At 39.7% G+C, this 22,170-nt stretch overlaps 1 protein-coding gene across 5 annotated transcripts in view; it reads left to right on the top strand.

Annotated features, from left to right (window-relative positions):
* Positions 1-22,170, top strand: part of CTCF (CCCTC-binding factor) — a 55,518-nt gene that overhangs the window by 6,434 nt on the left and 26,914 nt on the right. Inside the window, exons 1-3 of one of the 5 annotated variants that reach the window (XM_031458245.2) lie at positions 4,529-4,724; positions 8,695-8,811; positions 10,059-10,171. The gene's annotated coding sequence lies outside the window, so the exon portion shown is untranslated. Of the gene's footprint in view, positions 1-4,527; positions 4,725-8,157; positions 8,179-8,694; positions 8,812-10,058; positions 10,172-22,170 lie in introns of those variants that run through there. The other 4 variants (XM_031458249.2, XM_031458244.2, XM_031458247.2 and 1 more) reach the window with 4 other exon arrangements.

Genomic DNA, 22,170 nt, shown 5'->3' with positions numbered 1-22,170 from the left:
TCTTCCCATCATAACAATTAATGTTTTTGGTTTGGTTTTGTTTCCTAACCATTCTGACCATTAAACTCTGAGTTTAAGGACAGGAAACACATCTTGGGTCATCTTTGTATCCGCAGTGCCTAGAAAGGGAGCTGAACATAGCAGGTACTCAATAAGTATTTACTAAATTGGATTACATCTCACACATGTCCTCGATGGACACAGAAGCAGTAGGAGTATTCAGGTGTAGCTTTAGGTCTTAGTCCTAAAGTAGGCAGGAAGAAAATCTTAGAAAATTACTTAGAAAAGCAACATATCTCTCCTCCATTTGTTGATTCTCTTGCTTAATAAGTTCCAAAAAAACCCATAAATAATCAAGATTATTGCAAGCTTTACATGGGGTCAACAGTAGGAGCTAAGGAAGATTTTGGAAATAGAATTGTTCTCCTAAGAATTATAGCATAAAGTACACTTTTCCCAGAAAGAATGACTCCCAGGCCAAGGAAAGCCTACTAGTAAGATAACTATTAATAAATCTATAAAGATCATGTCCATCAGAAGATGGATTTGGGAGTGAGGATGGGTAACAAGAAGTATAAAAATAAATAATGATAGTTTACATTTATTGTATGATTACTGGTACCTAGAATTATGCCTAAATTTGCTTGCATTTTCTCATTCAATGCTTACCATTTTGTGATGTACAATTATCATCCTATCTTATAGAGAAGAAACCTGCAGTTGAGTTGTTACTAATTCACCCAAGATCACACAGCTAATTAGGAGCTAAGACAGGACTCAAATGCCAGATAATCTGACTCCAGCATCCAGAGAGAGTGATATTAAACATTTAAGTTATATAAATAACATCCCAATCTAATTAACTGCTCACCAAAGTTTTCTAGTATATGGTTTCCCAGGAGGCTCTCCTATAGGGAGAGAACATGCCTTTTGCCAGCATGTGAGTACCAGTCCACTTGCCAGTAAGTAAAACGGCGCTCTACTTATCCAGCAAGCTCCTGTGAACTTGAGTCCCTAAGGAAGGAATCTACTCTCAAGGCTGAAGGCCAGATCCTAGAATGTGGTGACTTCACCAATGCCATGTGGTAAGCTGACAACCTTCTGCTGATAATGCCCTGAACTCCTGTGGACTACAAACCTAAGACTGTCCATGGGAAGAACACTTCAATAACTCACTGAGTGGTTTTAAATCACCAAAATTCTCATGGGTGAGGCAGTCTGGGATAACAATGCGGAGAACAAACCTGTCCTTATTTTTATCATCCTGACTGTTCTGCAGGTTCACATCATATTACTTTTCCCTCTTGGTTTGTTTCTGCCAGCCTAAAACATCCTGTCCTTTTGGTTCGGCTTTCTGTTCCATGGACTTTGAGGCTGATTTTACCAAGTAGGACACATCACCACTTCCTACAAGAAGAAAACATTTCCTTTTGTTCCTTCCTAGTGATCCTCATCATTTTCTTGGCCATGTCAGAGCAGCACATGGGATCTCAGTCTTCAGATAGCAGACTCCAAGGCCACTTGGACCCCATTCCTGGCTTCTGAGACCTCAGAGGTCACATAGCTGTAATTATAGCTGATATGATATATAGTACTTATCAGTCTGTTTGGGCTGCTATAACAAATACCACTGACTGGATTATAAACAGCAGATGTTTCCTGCTCACAGTTCTAACGCTGGAAAATCTGAAGTCAAGTCACCAACATGGTCACATTCTGGTGAAGGCCATTTTCCTGGTTCATAGCTGGTGCTCTCTTGCTGTGTCTTTACACAGTCAAAGGGGCTAAGGATTTTTATGAAGCCTCTTTTATAAGGCAGTAGTCCTATTTATAAGGGTTCCACCCTCAGGACTTAAGGGACTTAAGCACCTCCCAAAGGCCCTACTTAGTAATACCATCACATCTAGCATTAGGATTTTGGGAGGACACAAATATTCAGACCACAGCAGCTGTGAATATAATTGTAAATAGAGTTGAGGTTTTTTTCCCATTTAAATACATTGCTTTATATTTACCCACAATAAAGCTTTAGAAGACATTCTTGTAGCTTAAAGATAAAGAAGATGGTTTGAGGCAAAGTCTTAGAAAAAGTGAATTAATCAGATTATTAAAGGTATTAGAAAGGAAAAAAAGCTAAGAACTTAAGTGCAAGTCAGCATTTTCCCTAGTATGTAGTTCCTGAGTACACCAGGTGCTGTTAGGAGTGGAGAAAAATGGAAATATTCCAGAGGCATCTGGTCATTTTCCTCTAAGTTTGCCTTTTCTTTATGCTTGAGTCCTCAGGTGTACCTAAGAGACAACTGGAATCATTTGGTTTCTACAAGAAGGGGTCACATGTAAATTTTCCAAATACTTCACACATTTCTAGAATAACAGCTAATCATATAAGGCAAGTACCTGAGATTAGGAATCATAAAATTTGGGTCCTGGTGCTGAGAAACCAAATTATCCCTTTTCCTCAAGTCTGTACCCAAGCAGCTGAATGTTGCTGGAGAAAAACCACACACTAGGCCAACTGGTTTAACTTTAAATTCATAATCACAAATTTAAGTTTTGGGTTCCCAATGCCGCCAAGGTGGTTCTACTAGGAAAACTGCAAAGTTGCTTTGCCTCTCCCCTGTATTTACATCAACCTTCACCTATGCTACCCTAATTATCACAGTGGAAGCATACTGTTTCCATCCAGGGTCAATTCTCCAAGCTTCCTTATATCCTCCCATGGATTTCATCCCATTTGGCCTCATGCTCTCCTGTATCACTCCCAATGACAAATAAACATGTTCTAAAATCCTTTTATCTTTCAAAACATCTCCTCCCTTGACCCCATATCCTTCCAGTTATCCCTGAATTTCTTGGCTCCCTTCACAGCTAAACTTCTCTCATGTTGCCTACCTGTGCTGTCTCCATTTCTTCACTTTCCCATTCACCCTTCAACCCATTCCAGTCAGGTCCACACCTCTGATTTACTGATATGAATCAAGCCAAAGTCATCAATGATGATCTCCAGTAACCTTCAAGGTAACCAATCCAATATAGCCATGTCTCTGGCCCGAGTTTACCTCTTAGCAGCACTACATGCAGTTAACCACTCCCCTATCTAAAATTTTCTCTACCCTTGGATTCCAAATTCAATACTCTGGATTTCCTTTGGCCTTCCTGGCTGCTCCCTCTCAGTCTCCTTCTCCATTACTCTATCTAAATGCTGGAGTGCCTAGAATTTGGCCTTGGAACTTCTCTTCACTCTTTCCTCCAAGTTAGAGGTCATAAAATGACAGTTCACAAGTTTGGCTTAATCAGCTCATGCAGTTTTAAAGCATCTCCAATACCCAGATATTTTACACACAAAAAATCCAGATTTCCTTAAAAAAAAAAAAAACAACACAGAAGATCTGTCAACATTGGGCTAGCATTCTCATAATGTAACAATCAGCTCATGGAGCAAAAGCTGTTCCTTTGACGCTGGGTCCGTTTGTTCTCCGTGATCTAAGGTAAGGGAGTTAAGAATACAATCGTTTAAAGTCAAATTCCCATAAATACCACAGGCTCTCCTCCCTGAGCCACAAGAATATCTTCCAGTTAGTCTTCAGTGAACTTCACTGCTGGTTGGGTAGAGTTTGCAGGTGCATCCTAGGGAGAGGGAGGGGCGACCGCACTGTGGGGCTGAAGGACTCCGCCCACAAAGATCTCAACAGCTCTCGGGCAAAGACAAGAAATGTACATTTTAAAATACAGAATTACACCGTGCCAATACATAAAGTCCTTTCGGCAAAAGACTTCTACGCTCGTTTGAAAGCATCAAGTCTAGCCTTCGACTGGCCTCGCCTGGCTGAGGTGGCCCGGGCACCCCAGAAGGCCCTCGGCCTCTTCTCTCACAGCCGGTATTAGGAGGTCCTCTGGAGGGCGGAGAGAGCCCCCCAAACTGCTGGTCAAGTACAGTCCTTCTCGTTGTCGCTTGCGGGCGCTGGATTTCTGAGGAGCTGGGAGAGAGTACCCGCCCGGCCTTACCCGGTGGCGGGCTGCGGTGCGCCGCTCAGAGGGCGGATCCGGCCCGCCTAGGGCGGAGACTAGGGCGGAAACTGAGGGCGGGGCCCCGCCCAAGAGCCGCCTCAGCCCCACGGCCTAGCCCCGCGCGCGCTTCCTCTAAACACCCTCCCCTCTATCCCCGCCCTTACGGATTCAGGGCGGGAGACTGCGGTTAAGGAACCAGGTCAACCCCGCCGGGATCCTGGACCGCCCAGAGGCGGCAGCCTCCGCCCAGGAAGCCCCACCCAGCAGGAGCCCGGACGTCGCGGCGCCCTAAGAGCCCACGCGCGACCCGGCGAGAGCGCGTGCGGCCTAACGCGACCCGCGGCGCGTCCCGTGACGCCATCGCGCCCGCTTTTGAAAGTTGGCGCCCGGGGCCGCCTCCCATGCTGCCCTGCGCCAGCCCCTCCCCTCACCTTTCCTCCCCCGCCCTCCACTCGTCGCCCGGCCGGCCCCCCCACCCGTCCCTTCCCTTATCAGCACCCGCGGCCCCGGCAGCGCCGACGCAGGCGCACTGCACCGTGCCGCCGCCATTTTGTGTCCGAGCCTGTGGAGCGATTAAACCGTGCGCCGAGCTGCTTCTTTGGCGGCAGCGGCGGCGGCGGTAGCCGGTGCGGGTGCGCGGAGCTGGCTGGGGACGCCGGGTGGCCGGAGCGGTGGAGCGGCGGCGGAGCGAGCGCTGCGGGGGGTGTGGCGCGGAGGTAAGGGGGCCCCGGGTGGAGGAGGTTTCGCGGGCCGCCTCTAGGTGTCACGATGGGGCCGCTCCGGTCGGCGCTGGCTGCAGCCCGGCGCCAGCGCCGCCGCCGGGGGGTGTTTGTCTCCCTCTACCGTCCCTGCTGCGGCGCGGCCGCCGCCATTGCCCGTCGCCGCCGCGGCCCGGCCGGCTCTCCCCACCCCCCACACCCTCCCGCTAGGCCTCCCTCCCGACGGCGCGCTAGGCCTCCGGCGGCGGCAGCAACAGAGGCCCGCGCGCTGGCGACTCCATTTTCCTTCCTTTGTCTCTGCCCTCGAGGCCGGCTTTTGGCCCGGCCGATCGCCCGGCCGCGGCCCGCCCTCTGCCCTCCGCCCCTCCCGCGGCGGATGGCCTCTCAGCCGAGAGGCGATCTCTGCGCCCCGGCTTCCGCGCCTCCTTTGCTCAAGAGTCCAGACCGACAGCTGCCGCACGCGCAACCGGGTCTCCGTGCAATATGGGTGTCGAGCCCTTGGCGACGCCTCTCGGGCTGCCCATTCTCCAGCCTACCCGGTCCCCGGCACCTACCTGGCCGCCTTGCGAGCGTTCTCCGCCGCCTGGCTGCTCGGCGGTCGCTCCTAGTCCGCGCGTCGCCGCCGCTGGTCTCCGTCTCCACCGAGTGGCGCAGGCGGCGCTGCTGCGGCTGCGAGTAGAGGGACCCCAGAGCTGCCGAGAGCTCCCTCTGCAAGGCTGGCTGAGCTCCTCGCGCCTCGACGCCGCCTGAGCGGGCGGGGGGACGCGCGCTCGCCACCCCCGCCTGGCCCCGCTGCGCCCCCAAACTAGCGCCCCGGCTCCTTGCCCGACCCGACCCATGCGGCCCCCTCCGGTGGGCGAAAAAGACACGAGTTCCGCACTAAGTAGTTTTTCTTGAGCCAGGGTTGGATTCCCTTGCAGTGATAGCGGGCTGACTGTGCGCTAAGAGATCCCAAAGGGATCAAAACTTAATTTCATTCTGATCTCAAGTGACGTGACAAATTCCTGAATTCGGGATTATGGGCTGGCTAAGTTGGTTCTGGCCACTCTTGAGTTTCCTTCTCGCTTTGAAATGTCCTGACGCTGACTTAGTACAGTACTTAGTACCTGATGCTTTAGGGCTAGGCGAAGGCAGTTCTGCCCCGGGATTGTGTAACCCGATCTAAAGCGCCAGTAGGGCAGAATGAATTTATTCTTGACTCCACTGGTGATTTGCCCATATGCTGAAATAAGAGGGTGGATGTTGTAATTGAATCCTGGGTCACTAGTTGCAGTTGGTTTATAAATATCCACGCCTAATGTAACTACTCTTTAGTAGCTAACTTCCTGTAGCCCTGAGTTCAGCATTAAGTAAACATTCGCTTATGTAGTCTCCATGTTTTCTTTGAGTTTAGACCAGCCAGGAAAGTTAAAATTCCACGTCCCCTTTGGGCGGCAAAAGAAGTTAAACAGGGCATGTATGTTAAATTTACTCTCCTTAAATTAAGTCTTCTTGCGTCATTAAAAAGCCTCCTGTTGAATTGCCAGTTTTCTCTTTTTGTTTTTCCTCAAGTATTATAGTACGTCAATACGGTATCTTGCAGCAGTTGATGTATCAGCTTGAATTGCTTTGGAGAGAAGAAAGTCCTCTTAACTTTTTGAGGATGAGGAAGAAAAGCTATGTTAAGTTTATGAGGAAATTAAAACAGCCTGGTGCCAAGCAAAATTGACTGGTCTACTGTGTGTAATCTTAATCTAGGATTTTGCAGCAAATGCCTCCTTAAGGGAGTCTTTTCAACATCCCTTTTTTGAACTCTACAAAATGTTCCTTTGCCCCCTCCTGCACAATAAAATTGCGCTAAGTAACTAGATGCAGCAGTGTTGATGGAATGTCAGGTTTGGGAATAGAACCATGCTTAATTGTCTAATATATTAGTCCATTTGTGTAATTTTTCACATTCTTGTAATTTTTGGTTTTACTTTCCTTTTGAAATTGTGGGTGGCAGGTGGCGTGTTTTACTTATTAAAATAAGTGCCATACGGGTTAAAATCCCGCGGATCTGTAGTTGAGTCACGGGTAAAGCTTGTTTTCCCAGGTTAGCATTGTGCTCCAGAGATCATATTTTTTTTTTTATTCAGTTTTTCCGTATACAGTCATCAGCTTCTTCATCTTACATGTCACTTATGCTGTTTTAATGGTGTAGATCTTGTCCACAGAGTTGCTATTTATTGAGATTTTCTATATTCCAGGATTCATTCCTTGTCTTTATTGGAAAACTAAATCGCTAGTGCGAGGAGTTACAACAGGAATGTTTGCCTACATAGGAAGCTATTGCTTATTTAAGAATAGTTGTTAAAGTTATCTTTAGGAATCCATTCAACCAGCTTAAAACTTAGGAGCTGTAGAAATTATCCTCAGTATGCATTCACATTCTCAGCTTTAGGATTTTGCTTTAAAGAACACACAAAAATGAGGACACCCACTAACGACTTCTCCGGGTAGCTTGGGGATTTCCTTGGGAGTGGCAGAAGCCACCTGTGGCTGACTAGGGCCCTGAGGAAGAATCCTGTGGCAGAGCCTTGCGGAGTGGTGCCTGTTGGCAGATTGCACCTCTAGAGACTGGTTGGTTGGTTGGTTGTTTTGCTTCAGGGATGCTACTGGCATCAAATACACTCCACATTATCTACTTCATAGACTCCATTTCATTTTTTTAAACAAGAAACCTATTTGACCATCTATCTGCCTTATTTACCTATCTTAGTTTCAGATGACTTAAGGCTCTTCTGCCAAATTTAGGTCCCTTTCCAAGTGTGTAATATTGGTCTTAATTTAATATTTTGAGAAAGCATATACAGCTTTAGAAAGAACAATAATGGCAAATAATGTATAACTTGTGGGTTTTCTCAGTGTTTAGTATTTTAGTGCAGAGATGTGGCATTGCATAGAGATTGCTAACATACCCCAAGAATAGTGATGTTTTCCACACTTGATGTTATTTTTAGTCACCCTTAAAATTTTCAGGGGCATAAAATCTAAATCCTTTTGAGGCACACTAGTGACAGTATATGGACTCCAATACAAAAGTGTTTCTTGGACTAAATGCACTAATTCTCTATGTTGTTATAAATTGCCTTTTCAACAGAGAAGACTTTAGTTTAAACTAAGGAAGTATTATATCAGCCTTGTTTTGTGGGCTTTAGTTAATTATGAGATGGAGTCCCTTAGTTGTACCTCATATGCCAAATTCTTTGGACACTTGTAAATTTAGCTTTTTCATTTCTTTTGGGTGCTTTTCTCTTCCCCTTCCTACCCCCATGGAGGGAAGTTCCACTCTGCCATTGCCTGAAGCTTGACAGTCATTTATTTTTATTTTAGGGAGAAAATTTCCAAGTAACAATTTAACTTAAAAAAAGTATTTTTGTTGTTTGTCAAAAAAAAATATTTCATTGCTGTGCTTCTAGGATTTTCAAAGGTCAGTAAAAGCTTCCCCTCATGGTTATTTTGTTAAATTGAAAAATACAGTCTTTACTTGTGGTTTAAACTAACTTGGTAAGTAAAACCCCTACTTGCTGAAGATAAGGAGGTAAACTGTTAAAGGACTATTGCTGCATCTATAAGAATTAATTTTTGGTAGTTTAGTTTAAATAGATGTGCCGTTATTTGGTTGCAGGATCACAATGGGGGACTTATTTTCATAATCACAAATCTTTAGTTCTTTTTTTAAATTTTTTTTTATTAAAGTATAGTTGGTTTACAGTGTTGTGTTGGTTCTTTATTTAGAAAATGTCAAAAAAAAAAAGAAGTAAATGTTTTATTATTGACTTTGTAAACATTTACAGAATGGCTCAATTAATAACATGACAGTTTAACAAGTAAATTTTTTCTTTCTGAATTTATCAGTTTTATCTTGCCCTCATTTTGCTTTTCATACTATATCTGCATTCATGTGTATTTAGTGTTCATAAAATGATTTGTACTTCTATTTTAGAATGATCACGGACCTGGAGCCAAAGAACAAGATGCAGTAGCGGAAAGATTGCTGACCAGGGTCTTTAGAGCTGAGTTCTGTTTTCCCTCCTCAAACTGACTTTGCAGCCACGGAGAGGTAAATGCTATTTCCATTTCTTGGTCTTAATAATAGGAGTAATAAAACCTTCCTGGGGTTGAATGATTTGCTGGATCATTCTTGGGTATGAGAGATGCAGGATAGTGGGTGATTGAGGGCATACAGGCTTTATACTCAGGGAGTCCTCCATTTGAAACTCAGCATGTACTGCCATATACTAGCTGAGGAACACTGGGCCAGTTACTTAACCTTTTTCTCCTACAGTCCCCATTTGTGAGAGAATAATACCAATTACAGAGGCTATTCTCAGAGTTGGTGAGCATGTGTATAAAGCATTAAGTACCATTTTGAGTATGTACATATAAAGACCCCAGGATACAGTGGCTGCTTTTCTGGAGAAATCCTTGGAATATGTATTTTAACTCTTGACTACTGATCACAAAAAAAGTCCATGGCCTGTGGCAGTTCGTAGTTTTGTGAGGTACAGATGGAATCCTATTCTTTGGGAAGCTAGTATCCTAGATAAAATTGTCTTACTTACTTTGAGTTAATGTAGCCCATGTTTGCATCAGAGTGTTATAGTCATTATAAATGATTTTTTAAAAAAATCTGAGTCACTTAAAATTTACTTTAGCTTACAATTTCTGCTATGAAATACAGGGAACTTGAAATAGCCCTCTTATAAATGTGGAGATCTACTAGGGTTTGGGATCTCATAAACAAGAAAGTAGTGTTCTGGGTGTGAAAATGATCTCTTCTCAGGCTATCAGAAAGCATGTCATTCTTATCCCCTCAAAAATGTGGAAGTAGTTTGATTGTACTTGTGTAATAGCAAAAAGGAGTGTAGAGGTGAGAATTACAAATGCTGAGATTAGATAAGCTTATATGAATGAATTATCTAAATGACTACTAAGATTTTTCTACAAGCTGTGCCTAGAGGAAATAGGAGGAAGGGAACAGGAGTGAAAGCTCAACTCTTCATATCTCTGTTTTCCAAATGGGCAGCTTGGTACCTTGATAGATGGGAAGGACAAGATCTAAGTGCTAGTATTCTGTTGCTCCAGAAATAACTTGTGCCATGCAGGTTCTTTTAGTGTTGACACACAGTGCATACTAATGAGCTGCTGAAAAGAGAAACAATATTGATTTGAAAAGCTATTGAGAAAACTAATCTTAAGAGTTTGGGGGAATGGGGTTGTAGGAACATTTTGGTCACTTTTAAGTGTTAATGGCTAGTTTAATTGTTTAGATCCCTGGTTCTCAAACTGGGATATGAATACCCTTAGGGTACAAAGTGGTATGATTCCGGGGTACTTGAAGCCACAAGATAAACATGACCCGTCTTCTTGGAGCTTCATTTGTGCTCATTGAGGGGGCGGTGAGTTAAGTAATTTAACTGGTAAGTATAATTTTTTTTACATTAAAACAAATACATATTTTAGGAGCAGAATGTGAACTCTGTATGACTGTCTTAAGGTAACACAGGTCTTCAACAAAATGAAGCATGAGTGCCTGGGAGTGAGAAGCCTTGTTTGTATAAGGTACTACAATGGAAACATTTGAGAAGCAGTACTTTGAGCTATAGTTCTACCATCCAGTTCCTTACTTTGTCCCCTGTAGTATCTATTGTGGAATATATAGACGTTAAATTGTATTAAATGGTGCTTATTTGTGTGTATGAATGTTCCTACGCATGCCCAACATGCGCAAGAGCTGTGCACAGATTGGTAGGCAGTTCTAGATGGCTGAACCACGTCATCAAGACCTTTCCAATGATGCAAGAATTGTAATTTAAAAAGAGGAATAAATAAGCAAAATCAGGTCTAAAACTGTAAATTCTTTAAAACAGAATTTTGAAAACAAATGTCACATTAACTCAAGCATAGTTAGCAGTTTATCCTAATTTTTGTTACCACCCCCCCCATTCAAGTTAAGTATTTAGAGTCATGATAAAATGGCTAAGTCCTAAACTGTGGACCTTGTGACTCCTAAGATAATTACTCAAAGGCATCTATTCCTAACTGTTTTGTATGTATACAATTTCTAAGTATGTTACTAGAGTATTGCTCTTAATGTAAGTGGCACTTAAGAATTACATTTTCTATAATGACAATGCCTGCTCTTTGAATATAGGTTTTATATTTGAACCTAATTGATTGTAGAACACTGAAGGGTGACTTTCTCTGAAAATGATGTGAATTAGATCAACCCAGATATTTAGAGGTGCTCTAAATATCTGCAGTATTTATTGAACACTTGTAATGTGCTTGTTCCATACTTTGAACACTTAACTTTCTACTTTGTGCCAGGTGCTGCATGAGGTACTGGGGATTTCAAGATGAGTAAGGAAAGGATCCTTTTCTTTTTCTTTTTTTTTTTTTTTTAACATTTTTTTATTGAGTTATAGTCATTTTACAATGTTGTGTCAAATTCCAGTGTAGAGCACAATTTTTCAGTTATACATGAACATACATATATTCATTGTCACATTTTTTTTTGCTGTGAGCTACCACAAGATCGTGTATATATTTCCCTGTGCTATACAGTATAATCTTGTTTATCTATACTGCATATGCCTGTCAGTATCTACAAATTTTGAAATCCCAGTCTGTCCCTTCCCACCCCCAAAATGATCCTTTTCTTAAAGGTCTTAAGTAGAGTATGGGTCAAGAGATCTGTAAATAAGTGTTGTAGGTGCTGTGATAAGTGTGTTCAAGATGCAGGGAGGAATGGTCAGTTACAGGAGTTAGTGAAAGATGCTGGGAAAGGCTTTCTGGAAGAGAGACTTTGATGTAGGTGTATCAGGAAATACGAAAGAAGCATAACATTTGAATTTGATCTTTTTAAAGGCACAAAGGCTTAGCCAGCCATGCTGCTTAATAGTGGTATGGCCTTGGGCAAGCCTATTATAGGTGACTTCCTTGTGCCTTCCTCTCCTCATTTGTAAAATGACATACCTACCTTATTTGAGGCTTGTGGCAGTTAAAGAAGTATTGTTAGGAAAATATATACAGTTGAACAATGTGGGCTTAAACTGCTCCGTCTACTTATATGTGGATTTTTTTCTATGGTAAATATTACAGTACTGCACAATCGACAGTTGGTTGAATCCACCAATGAAAATCTGGTGTATATTGAGGGCTGGCTATAAGTTATACTCAGATTTTAAACTGCATGGAAGGTTGGCACCCCTAAACCCTGCCTCCTTCAAGGGTCAGTTTTATGTTTGTAACTATTATGTGCTATATAGAGGTAAAGCAATGATTTTTAGACTTTAGCAGTAGTTGGATATTGTATATACTTTGCATTAAACTGAACAATAATGACCACCAGACAATAAAGAAGTTAAGTGAACTTAACTGGAACTTGTCAGAAAAACGGATGAGTAACATCCCATGTTGGGACTGATGTTCAACCACTAAACAAAGCTGATTGGGAAGACTATTAACCAGCAGAATGCTTATGAGAAGGTTTTTTTAAAATATAGTACTTGGTGGGGGTAAGCAAGGAATTGGATGAAGGTGTTCAGAAGGTGCAAACTTCCAGTTATAAGATGAATAAATACTAGGGGTGTAATGTGCAACATAATAAATATAAGTAACACTGCTGTATGTTATATATGAAAGTTAAGAGAATAAATCCTGAGTTTTCATCATAAGGAAGAAATTTTTCTTCTATTTTTTAATTTTGTATCTTTATGAAATGATGATTATTCGCTAAACTTACTGTGGGAAATATTTCATGGTGTATGTAAGTTAAATCATTATACTGTACACCTTAAACTTATGCAGCACTGTATGTCCATTATATCTAAATAAAACTGGAAGAAAAAAATATAATACAAAAAATTGTTCTGGAAGAATAGCACAAAAACATTGTTTATGGAAGAAAAGTAAAGAAAAACGCAAACACTAACCTGGCACATAGCAGGAGCTCAATAAGTAATTGAATGAATGAATGCCTAGGAAAAATGACTAAGTGGATAGATATCAAACACTGGTAAAAACAAAATAAAATAATAGTGTGAGGGTGGTTAAGTTTGGAATGACTTTTCTTGGTTTTCTATAGTTTTATAACATAGTTATTTTATAATTCAAGTGGGTTTTTTCCTCAGGATTACCAAAATTTGGGAGTAACAATATTCAACAAAAGGGAACTAATTAAATTATGGTACATCTGTGTACAAACAGTCCTCTGTATCTGCAGATACAACCAATTTTGATAAAGAGGTGACTATACTGTGCCATTTTATATAAGGGACTTGAGCATCTACAGATTTGGGTGTTTGTCCAGGAAGAGGGGTTCTATAATCTAAGGATGCTGAGGGACAGCTAGTAGAATGTTATGCAGCCATTTTATTATGTATAGAAATATATTGAAATGGAGAGATACTTGAGACATACTATATAAAAAATATGATCTCTTGTGTGAGAGTAAATATGTGTATATATGGGGTGAGGACTGTGGATATAAACCAGCATGTTTATGTAAGACTTACAGGCTTATATTCTTACTTATCTGAGTTTTCTCCTTTTATCTGTATTATATAATTTTTAAAGGGAAAAAGGAATCCAGTACAGTAGGAAGTGGTACTAAAGCTTTCTGATAAATATAATGAAATTATAAAAGTAGTTTTTGCCTAGTTTACTCTGCCAGTAAAGCTAGACTAAAGAGCCTTACTGGAACAGTTACGGAAGTGCATGCAGGAGGAGGGCACTGACAGTCATGTATCTGCCCTAGTGGGAGAGGGAATCAAAGTTGCAGAGGCAGTTCTTAACAACTTTCTTCACTTAAATTTGGTCTTAAACTTTTTTCTTTGGTATCATCTGAGTAATGTTTAGTTTCATTCTTTGAAAGAGTCTAATAATTGTAGAATTATACTAGAACCTATCGAACCCCTATACTTCTTTCCCCAGAGGTAAACACTATTGATAGTTTGGTGTGTTCCCTGGGGGTTTTTTCTTACACGTTTGTAAATGGCCATGTTCATATAATACAGTTTTTTGAACAAAATGTAATTGTGCTATGTAAGTATTCTGTGACTACCACATTTGATGTAAGGGACACGAAAGGGAATATTTCAAACAGTACGAAATGATAATAGTGAAAAGTAATAATTTCTTCCCACCTCTCAGTTTTCTTTCCCAGAGGTAATAAATATTATCACTTGCTCATATATTTTTCCAGAGAAAATTCTACGTATATATAAATGTGTATATCTATCTTTTTTTTAAAAACACAAATGGTCACATACTATATACATTTTTCTGGGTATTTGAGTTGTTTTCAAACTTTTGCTGTGAGAGAAAGATGCTGTAGTGGATATCCTTGTGTACAGCTCTTTGGGCACATGTACTAGTGTATCTGTAGGATAAATTCATAGAAGTTGAATTGTTTATGTATTCCTAGAAGAGGGAATGGCATGTACAAAGGCCCAGAGGCAGGAGAAGAGAAGCCTGGAATGTTCTGGATACTGAAAGCAATTCCGTATGATTAGAGCAGAGTGTATGAGGCTGGATGCATATCTGCTGATAGGGCCCTAAAGGACCCTGTAGGCCAGGTGAGGGTTTAGATGTCAACCTAAGAGTTTTCCCATTGGAAGATTCAGAAAGGAAGTCTCCTTGCTGATAATGAATTTACATTTTAAAAATCTGTGGCCCCTGTGTGAAAAACAGGTGGTGAAGGAGCAAGAGGGAAAGGAAAGCAGGGAAGCTAGCTAGGAGGCCATTGTACTTGGCCAGTCGAGATGTACTGTGGACCTGGCTTAAGGAGGTAGGGGATCTCAGCAGAATTGGTGTTTGTCTAGTTTTGTTGTATTTGTTTTGTTTAACTAAGCAGGAATCCTATCCTATGTCCTCTTTTGTAACCTTTTTTCATGTTATATGTTAAATTTTCCTTGTTAGATACCCTGTGTTACTTCAGATTACTTCCTTATTGCTGTATAAGTTTTCAAACGTGTTCATTGTTGTTGGCCCTAGGTTTTTGCCTCTGATTCTTCATTTCTCCTCCATTCCTCGTTGTATGAATTATTTCTAAAATAAGAAATTGACTTGGAGTAAAAACTAAGTTAATTATAAATTTGAATACAGAGGTTTTTGGGATGTCTTTTATCTGTTTAGAATCTTTTTTTTTATCTTGTTCTTGATGTTTTCAGTAGTAGATATTTGCTGGTTTAGTGACTTCTAGATAAGCATACATTTTAGCTAATGGCTAAGTAGATTATCCTATCAAGAATATAGCTATAGCTATAAGCATTTTTCACACTGAAATTAAATCCTCTATTTCTTATTTTGAAAGAGGTAGATGATACACTAGCTTTCCCAACAGGGAAAGAGGAAATAAGAGTCCTAAAATGCCCTAGATTGGTGAGGGCTTTTGAAGAAAGCAGATATTTTGATGCTCTGTGTGTGTCAAGGAAGGGAGAGGGAGGATTATACCCTAACTTAGAGCAGCCTTTCTAGTTTAAAACATACCCTAATGGAGGGAGTCAAGAGCTGATCTGGTAGATTGTATCTTACATTTGTGGCATTTTTGCCTTATACGGTGATTGTTTAAATTTCTTAGACTTAAGATATAAAGTCTTTCAGAATGATGTGCATTAGCCATCTTTATCTAAAATAGGTTTCAGAGACTCTGCTTGATTTCTAGATTACAGACAAGGGAACTGCAAAGCTAGAGAACTAGCTCTTGTACACAGCTTCCCTAATGCAATTGTTGAAATTTTCTGTTTTTTTTTTTTTATCTGGAAAGTGGTGATATTTGTTATTTTCTTACCTGTAAGGATGAATCTAATTGATAACCTTGAAAAACTGTAGAATGTGGTAGTTGTTTTTTAATGGGGGAGGTACTTAGGTTTGTTTATTTATTTATTTAATGGAGATACTGGGAGTTGAACCCAGGACTACCTGCATGCTAGGCATTCACTCTACCACTGAGTTATACCCTCCCCCTAAAAAAGTGCAGAATGTTAAAAACAGATGAAATTTTAAGTCATCTGGCAATCCCCTCTTCCCCCCCTCCCCCGCTTAACGGAGGCACTAGGGATTGAATCCAGGACCTTGGGCATGCAAAGCTTGTGTTCTGCCACCAAGCTGTACACCCTGCCCCCTGCACCCCCATTTTTCAGATAAGAAAGCTAAGAGGCAAAGTGATTTATCCAGGGTCATGGGTGTAAGACAAGTGCTTATGCTTTTTTTTTGTTCTTCCCCAGATTGGCTCTGAATAGTCTCTGGATTTAATAGAATATCCTGCTGCATTTGGTTCTGTAACTAATTATTTGATATACATTTGGGTTTCTTAGATCTCGTTGACAAACATACATCAGTGTATGTCTCTAGAAAAATAATGTGGAGACTGTACATTACTGCTCTCGAGTGTAGTATACTTTTGCACTGGCGTACACTAGGTTTTCAGTATGTATCTATCAGAATTTTTTTTTTTAACATTGCCATAGACTTTAAAGATTATTCATGTGTACGATGTATTGCTAGGCTCTGGCTGTTGGTAATATTGGAACTTGGTATCTAATACCAGGGCTGTTAGGATTTTGAACTTAATCTCTTTCTGTATAACTCAGGACTTTTTCAAAATCCTTCAATTATTTCTCTGTGATAAGAACAGACCATCCTTGAAAGCTGATGTTGGTTAGCACCCCTATTTTTAGTAAAGTTCATTTGGACCACTAAAAGTTCAAAATTATTTCAGCGTACTTCTTTTTAGTTGTTTAGACAAACTCTGATATAACAGAACTCTGGCATAGGATAGTCACTGTCACGTATCATAAAGTGGGTACAAGATACTTTACATTCACAGAGGCATGATACAGAACTATAACATAAGAGGACACTCTAAATGTTCTTAGTATTTATTGTGTTTCTGTTTTATGTATCTTACAACTTTCTGCTTGAGTTTACAAGTCTTTGTGTAGGTACATGTTGAGACTCTAAAGCAGTGGTGACTTGGTTTCATCTTGGGAATAAACTTTATTTTATAATGTAATTTTTTCTTTCTGACCCCTCGGCAGATAAGGCCTTTGCTCCTTCTCTTCTTGTCATGTCTTTAGGTATTTATAAATATATAGTTCCCCCCCCCAATTTCTTTATTAAGCTTTTGCCTATGTTTCCTTTTTTCCTGTTTGTTTCCTTATTTCTCAGGTGTAACCAAGTTGACAGATTACTTATTTTTATAATCTAATACTAGTTCAAAATAACATTTTGTTTCTTTTGTTGTTTAAACTTATTTATGTCTGTGTTCCTATGAATATCCTTTTTGTTTTTCAGATTTTTTTTGTTTTATCTGTTGAATAACATTTTATTATTTTATTATTGCTGTTTTATGCTATCCTGTTTACTCATTAAGGATGTCTTACTGTATTTTTTTCTTATAACTTTCTTGGTCTTTGTTCAGAGACCTTATATTGCCATTTATTATTATCATTATTGTGCCTTTGGTGTAGGTATGCATTGTTGAATTTAAGCTGTTAGCTTCTGATTTAACCTTGACCTTAAAGGAGACCTCATTTATCAAATAAAAATGATCTGTTCTACCAAGTAGCCTTCATGAGGGAGTAGTGGATTATAGAGGCCCTAAAGTAGTGGCCATGTGGTCAGTGAGATATACTGCAAAACCATGAGCTCACTCTATTTGATATTGATGCTACCCATGATAAAGGTGAAATTTTAGGACTTCTTTCTTGAGTCAGACATTCCATTATTGTTTATATGGAAATTATATTAGTTTTGAGGTAGGCTTTTTGTTTAATGCAAATAAATAAACAAAACAATTCTTTGTTCTAAAGAGTGAGCCATAAATTCTAATAGGAGAAAACTATGGGTATTTGAGTAGTTTTGGTTTATGTAAATCTGCATTTAGGGTGAATTGTATTCTGTTGTATCTATCTATTATATTTTAGGTCAGTCACTTCAAAGCCATAGTCAGCAGACATATATCAGAATCACCTAGGGACCTTTTGAAATAAGGTCTCTCCCACCCCAGACCTACTGAATCAGAATCTTTGGGATCTGTACATTTTAAAGCTCAGCAGGTGATTCTAATACCAGCCAGGTTTGGGAACCACTGCTCAGGTAGAATCTGTTCCAGAATCCATAGATGTGCTTGTTAGATGTTCTGTACATTTTATACTGTGTGTAATTCATACCTTTTTATAACATACTACTATATTCAAGGTGATGGACTTATAGATCCCCAACCTTTTTCATATTCCCAGTGATGAAAGTCTGTAGGACTGTTCCAAAGGCAGTCTAATTCTGAGCTGCTTTCAGGGATGTGGACCTGGAACAAGGCAAGGAGGGATCCAATGGTCTCTGACATACAAGTCACCCTTGGGAGAACAAGGAGAGGTGAGGCATTAGGTTACTGTATGCCAGCAAAAGTATCATTCAAGCTGTACAAACCAAAGAGGGTGGCAAGCATGTGCCTGGGAGGCAGCCTTCATTTGGTACTCTGGCACTAGGATGTTGACTACCAGGTTAAGCTTTGTCTTCTGTTTTATGTATATATGTTAAATAAGTGAAATGAACAGGCTGCCCTTAATGAGGATCTAGAACATAGTCTCTGAAACCAGGTCATAGTAATAAATTTAGAATGATTTAGTACAGTTCTACTTGAATTTCTTTGCACAAAATTTGTCTGATTCCATATATACTAAGTGTTGCCCATATACTGTTTCTTCTGCTAGAATGCTCCTCTCTAATGTAGTTTGCCTGGCAAGGTCCATCTCAACATTTAAGATCCACCTTTAGTTATTCCTCTCCTTGAATCCTTCCTTTATCAACTTAAGCCATCCTTTTTGCCAGGGTGGTGGGAAGTATATTAACTTCTGTTATAGCACTCTTTACACTATGTAACTCCTGTTTGTTCTCTTTCTCCCTGTCAGATGAGGCACTCCCTGAGAACCAAGCCCTGTGCAGTTAGGACTTTTTTTTTCAAGTAATTAAAAGGAGAATTCATCTCTCTATACACCGGCATCAGGAGCCTTTTGATTAAAGAATTACTGGCTTAGTATTTCATATTCTTTGTAGCAAAAGAACTCTTTCACCTCCTTCTAGAGTTGTTTCACTGTTACCATTACAAATATTTTATTAGTTTGTATTTATTTCCTTATTTTCCTAGGTTCAAAGCTCTCAAATAGATCTTTTAAGTAGCTGTTAGAATAATTGTTTTGTTTTGACTGTACCTTTTAATATTAACAATTTGGAAGAGGGATTGTTAACAAAAACTGGGATGCTCTTAACTTTTTAACTTGAGATAAAATTTTATTTCCTTTTTAGTTACTTCCCCCCTCCACCCCTGCAGAGAGAAAGAGAAAGAAAGAAAAAAAGAAAGAAAGAACGAACGAGCGAGCGAACCCCAACTGCTCTTTTTAAGGTTTAAAGTTAATGGCACAGAACAGGGAAGAGAAAGGTATACATGTGACTGAGTAGGTGACTGCTACTTTAGTAAAGGCTGCTTCTGCTTCCGGTCACCCTGAAATAAATGTTCACTAATATTTTTCTGCTTCTCAGACTGAGTCATCCTTTCCACTCAGCTATTCCCCATTCTTTATTGTAGTCTGCAACCTTCCTGGTATTCAACTGTTAATGGTCTTGATACTTTGCTTTGATGTATCAAGCTCTCAGATAAGATGATGGTGTATATATTTTCAGGAATAACAGTGTAAAATAGTTATTTTATTTGACTTTTAAAACCTAGCTTTTGTTCCAGGAGGGAGAATAATTTTTGTTACTTTTGGCTAGTGTTCTGCATCTAGTAAAAGCCAGCTTTTCCTCTCATTCTCAGGAGAAACTGATTACTTATTTTTAATTCCTTTTTTTTCCAGTGTCATAATGGCACTTACTATTCTCTGTAGTCAGAATACTGGAGTAGGTTTTTCAGTCTCCTGTGTAAAAACATTCTTCTATTTTAAAGATCTAGAAAAGAGAGAGCTATGAGGTAGCTCCTCTCTTCTCTGCCTTCTAATGATGTCTGATGGTTTATATTGAGCAGTCTGAAGGCAAGTTGTTAGATAACCTCTATGTTAGACTCTTTCAGAATTGCTGTGACTTACGGAAGCTCTTGGGGAGTTGGGGCTGCTGATTCTTGCCAAGAAGGTAGATGGTCTTCTGATCTGCTCCAGGAAATAAGCTGGAGTTTTTAGAAATCAGTTGTCCCTTGTAGAAAATGGTAGTATGTTAAACAAAGAGTTTTGGTGATTTTTATTGCAGTTTATTTTTTTTAATTATTTTTTTATGGGGGAGGTAATTAGGTTTATTTATCTTTAATGGAGGTACTGGGGATTGAACCCAGGACCTCGTGCTTGTTAAGCATGCACTCTACCACTGAGCTTTATCCTCCCCCCAGAGTTTTGGTGATTTTATTTATAAAACAGACTTCTGGGAATTGTCCTTGACTGTCTTATTCTCAGGGACCATGTATTATTTTTAGTACATGTATATTTTATAATAACCAGTCTCCCCAAATGACTGAATTCTGCAATGATGAGTATGAAAGGTTACTTTGGTGATTTTTCCCTTGAAAAATAATCTGACACATTTGGTATGTAGCCACATAATCAGGTAAATTCTTAACATCTTTAAAAATTAGTATATACACAATTAGCTTTTATTTTTATGTGGCAGGATTTTTTTAAATCTTAATCTATAATTGTGTTGTTAGGACTTTTTATTTTGCACCACTTGAGAAATTACATAAACAAGCAATAAAAGAAATAAATTTATATGGTCAAGCTTTCACTTAGCATACAGATTTCATTTTTCCACGTTCCAGTTGACAGAATTGGGGCCATATCCAGGAATCAAAGAGAAAAAGTATCGCCAAAAAAGAACAGAACAGCTTCCCGGCTGATCTCTCTTACTAGTCTGTCCAGCATATTGCTGCCAGACTAAATCTTCCTGAAATGAAGGCACAAAAACTCATGATGGTTGAGGGTTACTGAATCAATTCCAAACTCTTAAGCTTTGCTTCCAGAGCTCTGTATGATGTGTTTCTATACTTCCTTTTTTATAACTTAAAAAAAATTTTTTTTAACTTGGGGGATGGTAATTAGGCTTGTTTGGTTGGTTGGTTGTTTAGTTTTTTAAATGGAGGTACTGGAGAATTGAACAGAACCTCATGCATGCTAAGCATGTACTCTACCACTGAAGCTATACCCTCCCCACTGTTCTCCATACTTTCCACCCACCCAACCTCACCTTTCAGGCATCTTCCACACAAGTGCCTAGTGTCTTATCCCCACCAGCTCAAGTAATCCCCTATTCAAAGTCTTCTCAACCTTGACCAGTGCAGACTGATCTCAGATTTATTTGTTTTGTTTTTGTTATTTTATTTGTTTGTAATGTACTGTTTTATGTCTCTGTTTTTTCCCCCAGATAGTCTATTAGCTTGTTAAGGAGAGGAACTATGCCTTTTAGTTCTGTATCCTCTGTAACAGTGAATATAGAAACAGCGTTAGGTAAGCAGCATACACTTAGTATTGGTGTCACTGTCATATAAAACCTGTATAAATGGTTCTTGCACATGACAAGAGCAGGAAGGGAACATGGAAAAGCAAAGCATTGTATGCTAAGTGGAAGCTTTACTATATGAATTTGTTTCCTTTATTGCTTCATTCTACAGATATTTGGTAGTGTATCAGGGAAGTCATTTTTGGGAAGAAGATTTTTCTAAGGTTTGTGATTAGAATTCTGATAAACTGAAAGGTCATATATTCAGCTAACATGTATTCATTGCCTTCTGGGGTGACCTATAAGGATACAGAGGAGTGTGGTAGCCAGCCTCTGTTTGCATTGTTTTATTTAATCTTTATGACAACCAGTGAAATGGATATCATTATCTGTTTTATAGAAAAGGAAACAGGCACAAAAGGGTGTCGTATGTCACTTGAGGTCACATTGCTAGTAATTAAAACCAGAATTGGGATGCACGTCTCTGATTGGAGAGCCTAAGCTCTTAATGGCTATTCCATTCTATTTCTCCTGCCCTCTTTTTTTTTTTAATATGGAATGAGCATTTTTCTCATTTTAAGTATTATATTAAAACATGATTTTTATTATCTATGTAATATTCTGTTTTGTAGATGTATCATCATTTACCAAGTTTAACTATTCCCTTATAGTTGTACTTTTAAGTTGTTTATAATTATTCACTCTGATTAATAATGCCCTTAAAATCTTGGTGTTCATCTCTGATTATTTCTGGGCATAAAGCCTGAAGTGGAATTACTGGTTCACAATTTGAATATTTAAAAAAATTCATGATTCATATCACAAGTTACCTTGCTGATTTTTTTTTCAATTGAAGTATAGTTTACTTACAATATTATATTAGTTTCAGGTGTACAGCACAGTGCTTTGATAGTTTTATAGATTGCACACCATAAAA

This window comes from Camelus dromedarius, chromosome 9, assembly GCF_036321535.1.
Source record: "Camelus dromedarius isolate mCamDro1 chromosome 9, mCamDro1.pat, whole genome shotgun sequence".
NCBI lineage: Eukaryota > Metazoa > Chordata > Mammalia > Artiodactyla > Camelidae > Camelus > Camelus dromedarius.
Note: the sequence above shows the minus strand (reverse complement) of the source record. Positions and strands in the feature narration are given on the sequence as shown.